At 42.7% G+C, this 11,999-nt stretch overlaps 1 pseudogene; it reads right to left on the bottom strand.

The window, feature by feature from the left end:
- Window positions 1-5,801: 5,801 nt before the first annotated feature.
- Window positions 5,802-11,461, bottom strand: LOC117310437 (polyadenylate-binding protein 2 pseudogene; annotated as a pseudogene).
- Window positions 11,462-11,999: the final 538 nt, after the last annotated feature.

An 11,999-nucleotide genomic window follows, 5' to 3' on the forward strand; every position in this document is an offset into this window, starting at 1 on the left:
GTGAGGTGATATCTCATTGTGGTTTTGATTCACATTTCCTTGTGATTAGTGATGTTGAGCATCTTTTCATATACCTGATGGCTATTGTCTGTAGTGGTAGTAGTTGTTGTTTATTTTTGCTTTTGTTGCCTATGCTTTTGGTATCAAATCCAAAAATTCATCGCCAAGACCAATGTCAATGAGTTTTCTTCTAGGAGTTTTACAATTTCAGGACTAACATTTAAGTCCTAAATCCACTTTGAGTTGATTTTTGTGTCCAGTGTAAAACAAGGGGCCAATTTTATTCTTTTGCATAAGGATATTCAATTTTCCCAAGATCATTTATTGAAGAGACAATCCTTGCCCATTGTATATTCTTGGTGATTCTGTCAAAGATTAGTTGATCATCATATATGAGTGGGTTTATTTCTGGGCTCTGAATTCTGTCCCACAAGTCTGTCTGGTTTTTTTTTTTTTTTTTCTGGAATCATACTGTTTTGATTTCTATATTTTTAAAATATAGTTTGATATCAGGAAGTGTAATGCCTCCAGCTTTGTTCTTCTTGCTTGAGATTTCTTTAGCTATTTGGGATCTTGTGGTTCCATATAAAATTAGGACTTTTTTTTCTCTTTCTGTGGAATACACCACTGGAATTTTGATAGGGGTTGCATTGAATCTGTAGATTGCTATGAATATTTTAACAATATTAATTATTCCAATCCAGGAATATTGGATATCCTTCTATTTATTCCTGTCTTTTTCAGTTTCTTTAATCAATGTTCTATAGTTTTCAGTGTACAGATCTTTCATCTCTTTGGTTAAATTTATTTTTAAGTATTTTATTCTTTTAAATGCTATTGAATATGGAAATATTTTCTTAATTTCATTTTTAGATAGTTTGTTTTTGGTGTATAGAAACACAACTAACTTTTGTATGTTGATTTTGTATCCTGAAACTTAAATGAACTTGTTTATTAGTTTTAGCAGTTTTGTGTGTGTGTGTGTGTGTGTGTGTTTGTGTGTGTGTGTGTGTAATCTTTAGTGTTTTCTATATATATATATAATCATGTTAGTTGCAAACAGAGGCCATCTTACTTCTTCCTTTCCTATTTGGATGCCTCTAATTTCTTTTTCTTGCCTAATTGCTCTGGATAGGACTTCCAGTACTATGTTGAATAGTAGTGGTGATAGTAACATCCTTGTCTTGTTGAGTATGATGTTAGCTGTGGCTTGTCATATATAACTTTTATTATGTTGACAGCTTTTTTTTTTTAATCATGAAATGTTGTTGAATTTTGTCACGTGATTTTCCTGCATCTATTGAGATTACTATATGATATTTATCCTTCATTCTGTTAATGTGGTATATCACATTGATTTGCATATGTTGGACCATCCTTGCAACCCAGGGATAAATCCCATTTGATCATGGTATATGATCTTTTGAATTCGGTTGAATTTGATTTGCCAGTATTTTGTTGAGGATTTTTACATCTATGTTCAGAGATATTGGCCTATAATTTTCTTTTCTTGCAGTGTCCTTATCTGCCTTCAGTATCAGGGTAATGCTGACCTTGTAAAATGAGTCTGGAAGTGTTCTTTCCTTTTCAATTTTTGGGAAAAGTTTGAGAAAGATTGGTATTAATTCATTAAATCTTTGGGAGAATTCACCAGTGAAGCCACCTGGTCCTGGACTTTTCTTTGTTGGGAGATTTTTGAATACTGATTCAATCTTCTTACTTTTTATTGTCTGTTCAGATTTTCTATTTCTTCATGATTCAGTCTTGGTAGATTGCATGTCTCTAGGAATTTATCTATTTCTTCTAGGTTATCCAATTTGTTGGGGGTATAATTGTTCATACTAGTCTCTCATGATCCTTTGTATTTCAGTGGTATCAGTTGTAATGTCTCCTCATTCATTTCTGATTTATTTATTTGAGTCTTCTGTTTTTTTCCTTAGTATAGCTAAGTGTTTGTCAATATTGTTTATTTTTTCAAAAAGCAAGCTCACTTTTGATTTTTCTATGGTTTTTCTAGTCCATTGTTTACTTCTGCTCTGAACTTTGTTATTTTGTTCTTTATGCTAACTTTGGTCTTATTATATTCTTTTTATTCTAGTTCCTTGAGGTGTAAAGTTAGATTATTTGAGATATTTCTTTTTCTTAATGTAGGTGTTTATCAATATAAACTTCCCCCTTAGAGCTGCATTGCATCCCATAAGTTTTGATATGTTGTGTTTCCATTTTTTGTTTGTTTCAAGATATTTTTTTAATTTCTCTTTTGATTTCTTCTTTGACCAGTGGTTGCTCAGGTATGTGTTGTTGAATTTTCACATACCTGTGAATTTTCCAGGTTTCCTTATCTTACTGATGTCTAGTTTCTTACTATTGTGGTTATAAAAAATACTATAATTTCGATCTTTTAAATTTGTTATGACTTGTTTTGTGACCTAACATATGATCTACCCTGGAGAATATTTCATGTGCACTTAAGAATGTGTACTTTGCTGCTGTTGGATGGAATGTTTTGTATTTGTCTGTTAGGCAGATTTGATCTAAAGTGTAGTTCAAGTCCAATGTTTCTTTAATGATTTTCTGTCTGTGTGTTTTACCCATTGTTGCAATGGGGTATTGGAGTCCCCTACTATTATTGTATTTCTGTCTACTCCTTTCAGATCTGTTAATATTTGCTTTATATATTTTGGTGCTCTGATGTTGCGTTCATGTATATTTCCAATTGTTATATCCTCTTAATGAATTCACCCCTTTGTCACTGTATAATGACATTATTTGTCTTTTGTTACAGTCTTTGTCTTAAAGTCTGTTTTGTCTGCTATAAGTAAGTATAGCTACCCCTGTTCTTTTTTGGTTTCTATTGCCTAGAATACCTTTTTCCATCCCTTCACTTTCAGCATATGTGTGCTTTAAAGCTGAAGTGAGTCTCTTGTAAGAGCATATAGTTGGGTCTTATTTTTTATTTATTCAGCCACTCATTGTTTTTTTGATTGGGGAATTATATATATATATATATAATATATCTATAATCATATATTTAAAGTATAGTTGATGTACAATATTATATAAGTTACAGGTGTACAATATAGTGATTCACAATTTTAAAGGTTATACTCCATTTATAGTTCTTATAAAATATTATATTTCTATTTAAAGTAGTTATTGATAGGTAAGGACTATTGCCATCTTTTCCATTATTTTCTAGCTTTTTTGTCGTTCTTTCATTCTTTTTTTTTTTGTGTGTGATACACAGGCCTCTCACTGTTGTGGCCTCTCCTGTTGCAGAGCACAGGCTCTGGACGTGCAGGCCCAGTGGCCATGGCTCACGGGCCCAGCTGCTCCGCAGCATGTGGGATCCTCCTGGACCGGGGCATGAACCTGTGTCCCCTGCATTGGCAGGTGGACTCTCAACCACTGCACCACCAGGGAAGCCCTCATTCTTTCATTCTTTTCTTCCTCTCTTACTGTCTTTCTTTGTGATTTGGTGATTTTTTTTTTTTTTGCAGTGTTATGCTTGGATTTCTTTCTCTTTAACCTTTGTGTTATCTACTACAGGTTTATTCTTTGTAGTTACCAGGAGGCTTACAGAAAACATCTTATAACAACCTATCTTAAGGTGATAAGAACACATATAAAAACTCTACCTACAGTGGGCCATGATGCAGACCATGGGCTCCCATCTGGGTCTCCTTTTTGCAGTCCCCAGGGTGGGGAAGGGAAGTCCTAGTGGTGCATGGCCCATGGGATGGTGTCAGGCCATCCCTGACCTCCCAAATTGCAGCTCTGTGTCACCCCTTGAAGGTTTGCCTTTGCAGAATCACACAGGTGTGCCCAGCAAGGCACCTGTGCTGATCTTTCTTCCCACTACTCACTTCTTCTGGGTCCTTTGTGGGTGCAGGGAAGGTGGGGGTGTCTATCCTGGAGTGGGGTGGCTTGGAAATGATGTTGTCATACTCTGGATCTTTCTGGCCCCTAGGTCAGAGAAATGGGGGATTTCCAGCATTTTAAGACAGCAAAACCAAAGCATCTCCATGGCCATCCCTCTGCCTTCATTTAACTCTGGGATTGTGAGCATTTCCTGGGTGTGAGTCTGGGAGCCAGCTATGTGCATGCTGTTGGGCTCACATGTTACTGTCTGTACATTGTTGATGCCCAATTTATCTGGCTCATGAATCTATTAAACATGCAAAAATAACCCATCTCTAAATATTAATACACTTCTTATATATCTAACACATAACACCTGAGTATTGGCAATTTTCCCCAATTAAACATTATTTAAATTTTATTGAATCCTACTTATAAACAATTAAAATCGAAGTCTAAAATACAGACCACCTTCAGTGCTTTGAACATGCTAACAGTCGAGTGCTGTACTCACTATAAAACTGTGATCCAAATGCTACCTACTGCCTTAGATTCACCTTTTTCTTCCTTGTTCTGCACTAACCTTCTTCTTATTCATATTCATAGTTCTTCCTATGGTTTCTGAGCCTTTCTAGGGTTGCAACGTATGAGTTCTGCACTCTAATATGGGAGAAGGGGGTTTCCTTACACCACCAAGTAATTCTCTGACACCAGCTGGAGGTCTTACAATTCAATTCAAATCTGACACTATCTACCAAGAGATAGCATCAGATTCCTAAAAGACTGCCATCCCCTTGCCCCTGACACACATTTCAGATGCCAATTGCAAGTCCAGGTCATCACCTGCGCTTTTAACCGACTGGCTGTAGATTGGAGGTTCCAATGAGCCCCACCTTGGGTTTGACTGATTTGGTAGAGTGGCTCACAAAACTCAGAGAAGCATATTACTTACTAGATTGTCAGTTTATTATAAAAGTATGTAACTCAAGAACAGCCAGGTGGAAGAAATGTATAGGGCAAGGCACAGGGAAAGAGTGTGGAGCTTCCATGCCCTCTCTGGGTGCACCCACCCTCCCCAAACTTCCATATGTTCACCAACCCAGAAGCTCTTCAACTCTGTCCTTTTGGGTTTTTATGGAGACTTCATTACAAAGGTATGATTGATTATATCATGGGTCATTCCTGATTAATTCAAACTGTAGCCCTTCTCCCCTCCCTGTAGGTCAGGAGGTGGGACTGAAAATTCCAACTCTCTAATCACATCGATCACATGGTTAGTTCTCCTGGCAACCAATCCCTACCCTTAGGTGCATCCAAAGGTCACTCATTAACATAAAAAAAGACACCTTTATCCCTCTTATCACATAGGAAATTCCAAGGGTTTTAGGAACTCTGTGCCAGAAACTGAGACAAAGATTAAATACACATTTCTTATTATAAATCACATCACAGGATGCTATTTCCAGACCCCAGTGAGAAAAGATCTCAGATGCTGATAATGGAGGACCTGGGCTGTGGATAATTCCCTTGGGCAGGGCTTCTGGCAGCTCCTCCCAAGGTGACTGCACAAGCTTCATGAAGCGTTAGCTCACTGAATCTGTAGGACATTTCAAGCTCAAGCTTTTCATGAAGCTTTGTGTTTTTTGTAGTCCACCTCCCAAAGTGAGGCATTCTTTAACTGCCATTTGTCCCACCCACAGGCTATGATGATCTGCTCTGCTAGCATCATGAGAAACACATCTTGTTCACATCTTCCAGAAAGGACAACTTGAGGCTCCTTTCCAGGCAGAAGGGTGAGAGTGCAGGCCCCTCTCCTCTTGGATCTGCCCACCACTCACGGCAGACCCTGTTTCTAGCTGGTCATCAAGGGCAATAGTCATCTCCTTTCAAGATGACTTTTCCTGAGTTTGTGTTTTCCTCTTACACAGATTTAAAAAATGTTTTTTATTATTATTATTTTTTATTTTCAAAAACAACTTTATTCATGACACATATTAAATAAAAAACTCCCACCCCCTGGAAATGAGCTAAAAAAATAAACAAAATCCACCTCCCACCTCCCTGTCCCCACTTCCTCCCATTCCCTCCAAATAAGAGGGAAAAAAAGGTAAAGGAAAACAAAACAAAAAACTGAAAAACAAAAAACACCCCCAAATCCCCCAAAACAAGGTAATGCATTTCCCCAGGGGAAAGGGGAATTTACACTGGAGCTGCTGGGAGCAGATCAGAGATCTTCCGGCTACAGAAACCTGCAAAGAAAGACACTCAAAACAGAAAAAGAAACACAAAAGGAAACAAAATAGATCACCAGGCAATCTGGAGGGGCAGGGAGCCAGAAAAGAGGGGTGGGGTGGGTGGTAGACCTGGCAGGACAGGAACAGGCAGGAGGGGACTGTGAAAGCTAGGGAGAAGATGGAGGGAAGGTAACAAGCAGAACAGTTTGGTGTCCTTGCAGAGCCCTGGGTAAAAAAACCCCTCCTACCACCCATGCCCACCTACCCTTGAGCAGCCCGCAAGGGAGCAAAGGGGGACAGGGAAACAGGGGGAGCAGCTTGCGCGGTTGAGACGTGTCCATGGCGAATCCCCAGAGTGAATGAGCAGCCCCCTGCCCCACTCCCTGGGCCTTCCCTTACTCCCCAAAGCAGGTCTCTCCTCAGCAGTTAGTTATGGGATTCTCCCCCCTTCCACAGTATATCTTTTTTTTTTTTTTTAATATTTTTTTCCATCAAGGTCATCTTCTGTTTTTTCTTTTCTTTTAATTCTTTTTTTTTTTTTTCTCCTTCTTTCCTCTTTTTTTCCTCTCTCTCCTCCTAATACACACTTTTTTTAGTGGGGGGAATACCATGATGTTGCTCTAGCCCGGCCCCTGTAGACACGACCCTGGGGCCTGCTGTTAAAACCAATGTAGAATCGAGAGCGGGAACTGTTGTAGTTGGTGGTCTGGGCACAGTATCGGGCTCGCGGGAAACCTCCAGTCTGTTGTGCTGATGCCTGGTCTGTTGGTTCGTTTTGGGATCACCTTGATTTGTCTTCCTCTAAATAAGGACTCATCTAAGGCCAAGGAAGTCCTCACTGACTCTTTGTCTGAGAACTCTATATATGCAAACCCTTTGGGATGGCCACTAAATTAGTCACATAGAATAGTAACACGGTTGACTGAACCACAGCCATTAAAGTGTGCTTCCAGCTCTTCTGCTGTTGCACCATAGTCCACATTGCCAACATAGATGGAACGGGCATCAGCCTCCATCTTCTCCTCAATGGACATGATCACTGGGCCAGCATTGCCTGGAGGTGGACTCATATTCATCTTCTTCTCTACCTCGTTCTGTAGCTCCTTTAGCTTCTCAGCTTCTTCCTCCCTCTCCCTGACTCCAGCTTTGATCGCTTCCAGCTCCAGGTCCTCAGTGGTGCCGTCCCCCGGGTCACCCTCGACCAGTCCCGGCTCCTCCTCCTCCTGGCTGCCGGGGGCTCCCGAGCCAGGCCCAGGGCCCGGAGCTCCCGGGGCGGGGGGCACGGGGCCGGGCGGCTCCTCTTCAGGCTCGGGCTCTAGCAGCAGCTCCTCAGGCTCCAGTTCCTCAGACTCCAAGCCGTTCCTGCGACCCCCGGGGCTCCCTCCCCGGCCTCCCTACCGGCCCCGGGCACAAGATGGTGCCGCCGCCCCGGCCGGAGCCCCGACCGCCCGCAGACCCCGCTGCTGCGGCCGCCGCTGCCGCTCAAAAAAATGTTTTACAAGCTAATATTCTACACTTACTAGAAGGAGCCAATACCGGTTTATATAATACTTGTCTTTAAAAGTGCTCATAAATTATACGTATCTTTTAAATTACAGCTACAATTTACATGCTGTAAATAACTTCTTTTTTTGGTATTGTAACAGGGAAGAGCTAAATTGGACTCCATGTTGGATCTGTTTCTTTGACTTTAACCTTTGCTTTTCGTTGCTTTTGTTATTATAATCATACGTAATGGCGTGCCTCAGGGAACCCTGCTGCTTCTGGCAGAATGTTAAACTAAAGTGCCTCTCTTCAGCTCACAGGGAGACAATCTGACCCTGCCCACCTGTGAATGGCTGCCAGAAAGAAGAAATTAACACATCCCCTCACTGAGGCTGGTCCTTCCGGGAGATGTTTTGCTAGACTGATGGCCCTTTTTACTTTACTTCCCCACTGCCTCTCCCTCTCTGATTCTGTAAAAGAAACTGGCATCCATACCCTGATAAGATGGTTTTTGGGGGCCCTAGCCCTCCATCTCTCAGACTGCTGGCTTTCTGAATAAAGTCGTCTTCTTTGCCTCAACACCTTGTCTCTGATTTACTGGCCTGTCGTGCGGCAAGCAGAGCAAGCTTGGACTCGGTAACAAATTTGGCTTAGCCAGTCAGGAGCCTTGTGGCTCATGGCTAGCTGGCCCCAGTCAAGGAATATTGGGGCAAGACCCTAGCAGCTGCCAGGTCCATTTGTCCTGAGGATCTTCACTTCAAAGTACCCTGAAGCGACACCAGCTACCCCAGCGCTTGGCAGTTGAAGCAAGGAACCAACAAACTTCTAGGAGTCGTCGGACTCAGTTTGATTTTGGACGGTAAGTCGCTCTGGCGTGCACACTGGGAACATATTCCCCCCTCAGTTTGGGCTTTTCCTTTACGGGACAAGCCAGTTTGGTCGGGGTACCCTGTTGGAGAGGGGAATTGTTGTTGGACTCTACCTGATTTTGGGAACTGGTTCACTGGGAACTAGTTCGTCGGTTTTGGTCTTGGTTTTCTTTTGGTTTTGTGTGCATTGATGCTAGAATTTGTTTGTGCTTTTTGTGTTGGAATTTGTCTGCGTCTTTCATGTTTTGGTGTTATCAAACTTATCAAAAAGGGAAATACTCCATCTATCCTGAAGGATAGCCCTTTGGGGCATATATTAGATAAATGGGCAAAACATAGCTATGAGCCTATGACTAAGAAAGACATGATATACTATTGTAATAGGGTATGGACCCAATATATGTTAGGATCAGAAGAACGACGGGCCCCTGAATGGCTCACTCAATTATCATACGATCTGGCAGTTAGAAGAGTGTTTTGCAAAAGAGCAGGGAAAAGAGGTCAGATTCCATATGTAGAAGCATTTATGCTATTGCATCAGGAAGAAGGAGTCAGAGGACTGCCACCTTATGGTACAACGGTCTGAAAGGAAACCCAAGGGAGAACCTGTTCTACAAGGGGAAGGGGGGGGAAACGAGAGTGGGGACATATTATTCCAGTGCTTAAACACCCGCTGTGGCCCATCCAGCTACCCCACTGGCCGAGCAGGCTGCATGCACTGGCAGTTGTTCCAACTGCCCCACCCTATGGCGCCAACATATTCACCCCTTTCACTACCTCTTGCTTCCCCCACTCATGGGGATTGAATAGCAGTTTCTATGGTAACCCCGGTGGCAGAGGGACCTGGTTTAGTATCACCATCTAAGACCCGACAGGGCACCCAATTTGGACTGAGAGCAACTTCCGCAGCAAGGCAATTTCCCTTGCGCTGATACCCTGTAGGAGTCTGTAATGCAAATGGCCAGCCAGCTGGGCTCCTATGGATGCAGAATCCATTCCCGACTTAGGATTTGCTTAACTGGAAAAACCATAACCCTGCTTACTGAGAGGACCCACTCCATATGGCTGAACTTTTCACCTCAATATTTGCCACTTACCATCCCACTTGGGCAGACATTCACACTCTTATGAATATAATGACTACTGAGGATGAAAGGAGGATGGTAGAGAGGAAGTGCACCAGCTCCATTTAGTGGATCCAAATGGAACGCCAGAAGCAAATTTGGCAGTCCCTATTGCTGAGCCTCACTGGGATCCTGATAATGGGGGCATGCCACTTCTAGAACACTACAGGGGATGTGTTTTAGTGGGTCTTCAAAAGGGGGTATCTAGACAAAAGAGCTTAAACAAGATTCAGGAGATAAAACAAAAGCCAAATGAGGATCTATCAGAGTTCCTGGAAAGGATTTATCAAGCTTATAAGCGCTACATGGATGCAGACCCCGAGACCCCTGAGAATGTATGACTTTCATTGGGCAAAGCACCCCAGATATTAGGAAAAAATTACAGAAGTTAGATGGTGTATTTGGAATGAACCCTTCTCAATTAATAGATGTTGCTTTTAAAGTATTCAACAACAGGGAACAATGACAAAAGCAAGAAGATGCAAAACGGAATGTACCTTTTCTGGCAGCAGCATTGAATTCCCAGAAGGTGAGTAACCTAAAGGAAGGTAAGACACCACTGGGGAAGGAGCAATGTGCTTACTGCAAGGAGGAAGGGCATTGGAAAAGAAAATGCCCTTGATGAAAGAATAATAGAAGACAGGAGCCTCTCATATGGTAGAAAGAGAGGAGCAATCTGATAATGAATGAAGAGGTCCTTGGACCTGAGGCGTCTGATTCTAATTTCCCCACAAGACCCCTGGGTAACATTGACAGTGGGGAACAAGTCGATTGACTTTCTAATAGATATGGGTGTCACATATTCTGTGGTAAACACCAAGGTGGCACAGAAAACATCTCAGTCTATCTTGGTCATGGGAGTTTCTGGAGAAGTAGAGAACCATTTGTTTCTATAAGCTCTAGAATGCCAACTGGGGGACATAGCTTCTTATATATGCCAGAGTGTCCAATTCCCCTTCTGCGACAAGATCTCCTTTGTAAATTAAACACTCAAGTAACCTTTTCGCCAGAAGAGCTTGACATCAGGGTCCCACCGGAGCACACTTTAAGCCTACAAATGGTACTCATGGAAACCCCAGAGAAGGAGACAGGGCTTTTTCCCACAGAGGTCTACGAAAAGGTAAGGCTGGAAGTGTGGGCTGATGGCACTCCGGGGAAGGCCAAAAACACCTAATCTAAAACAATATCCTTTGAAACAAAAGGCTCAAAAGGGAATTCAGGGCTTCCCTGGTGGCGCAGTGGTTGGGAGTCTGCCTGCCGATGCAGGGGACACGGGTTCGTGCCCCAGTCCAGGAAGATCCCACATGCTGCGGAGCGGCTAGGCCTGTGAGCCATGGCCGCTGAGCCTGCGCGTCCGGAGCCCGTGCTCCGCAACCGGAGAGGCCACAACAGTGAGAGGCCCGCGTACCGCAAAAAAAAAAAAAAAGGGAATTCAGCCAATCCTGGAGAAGTTTTTGAAAACAGGACTGATTAGACCTTGCAGGTCCCCATATAACACCCTTATCTTTCCGGTCAAAAAGCCAAACTCAGCAGAGTATCGCTTTGTCCAAGACTTGAGGGCTATTAATGAAGTAGTCCAGGACTTACACCCTGTGCTGCCTAATCCATACACTCTGCTCACAACTATTCTGGGAGAATACGGCTGGTTCTCAGTCTTGGACTTGAAAGATGCTTTTTTCTGCATTCTTATTGTAGAAGAATCACAGCAGCTATTTGCTGTTGAATGGCAAGACCCAGAAACGCAGGTAGTCCAACAGTATTGTTGGACAGTCCTGACTCAAGGAGTTAAGAATTCCCCTACCTTGTTTGGGGAGACGTTGTCTAGAGACCTTAGAGACTTAATATTGGACGAAGGACTCTTGCTCCAATATGTGGACGACTTGCACATAGTGAGCCCTACATACGATAAATGTCTACAAAATACTATCAGAACCCTGAACTATTTGGCTAATTGTGGATATAAGGTCTCCCAGAAAAAGGCCCGGATATGCAAACAGCAAGTCACGTATCTGGGCTTTGTCCTCTCTCAAGGACAGCAGGATCTTTTGCCTGACAGAAAGCAGGCAATTGCAGGCTTAGGAGCATCCAAGACCCACAGACAACTGAGAGGCTTTCTGGGAATGGCAGGGTTCTGTCGGATTTGGATCCCAAGCAATGGGCTCATCGTAAAGCCCCTCTATGAGGCACTGAAGGGACATGATCTTGAGCCCCTTACTTGGACTAAAGAGTGCCAAACAGCCTTTGAAACGATAAAAACGAAGTTAGTCTCAGCCCTGGCTTTGGGACTACCAGACTTAAAGAAACCTTTCAAACTGTATGTACATGAGAGACAAGGCATAAGCTTTGGGGTGTTAATTCAAACTCTGAGGAATATCCCCCGACCTGTTGCTTACTTCTCAAAACAACTAGAACGGACTATTAAGGGG

Source organism: Tursiops truncatus, chromosome 2 (genome assembly GCF_011762595.2).
Source record: "Tursiops truncatus isolate mTurTru1 chromosome 2, mTurTru1.mat.Y, whole genome shotgun sequence".
NCBI lineage: Eukaryota > Metazoa > Chordata > Mammalia > Artiodactyla > Delphinidae > Tursiops > Tursiops truncatus.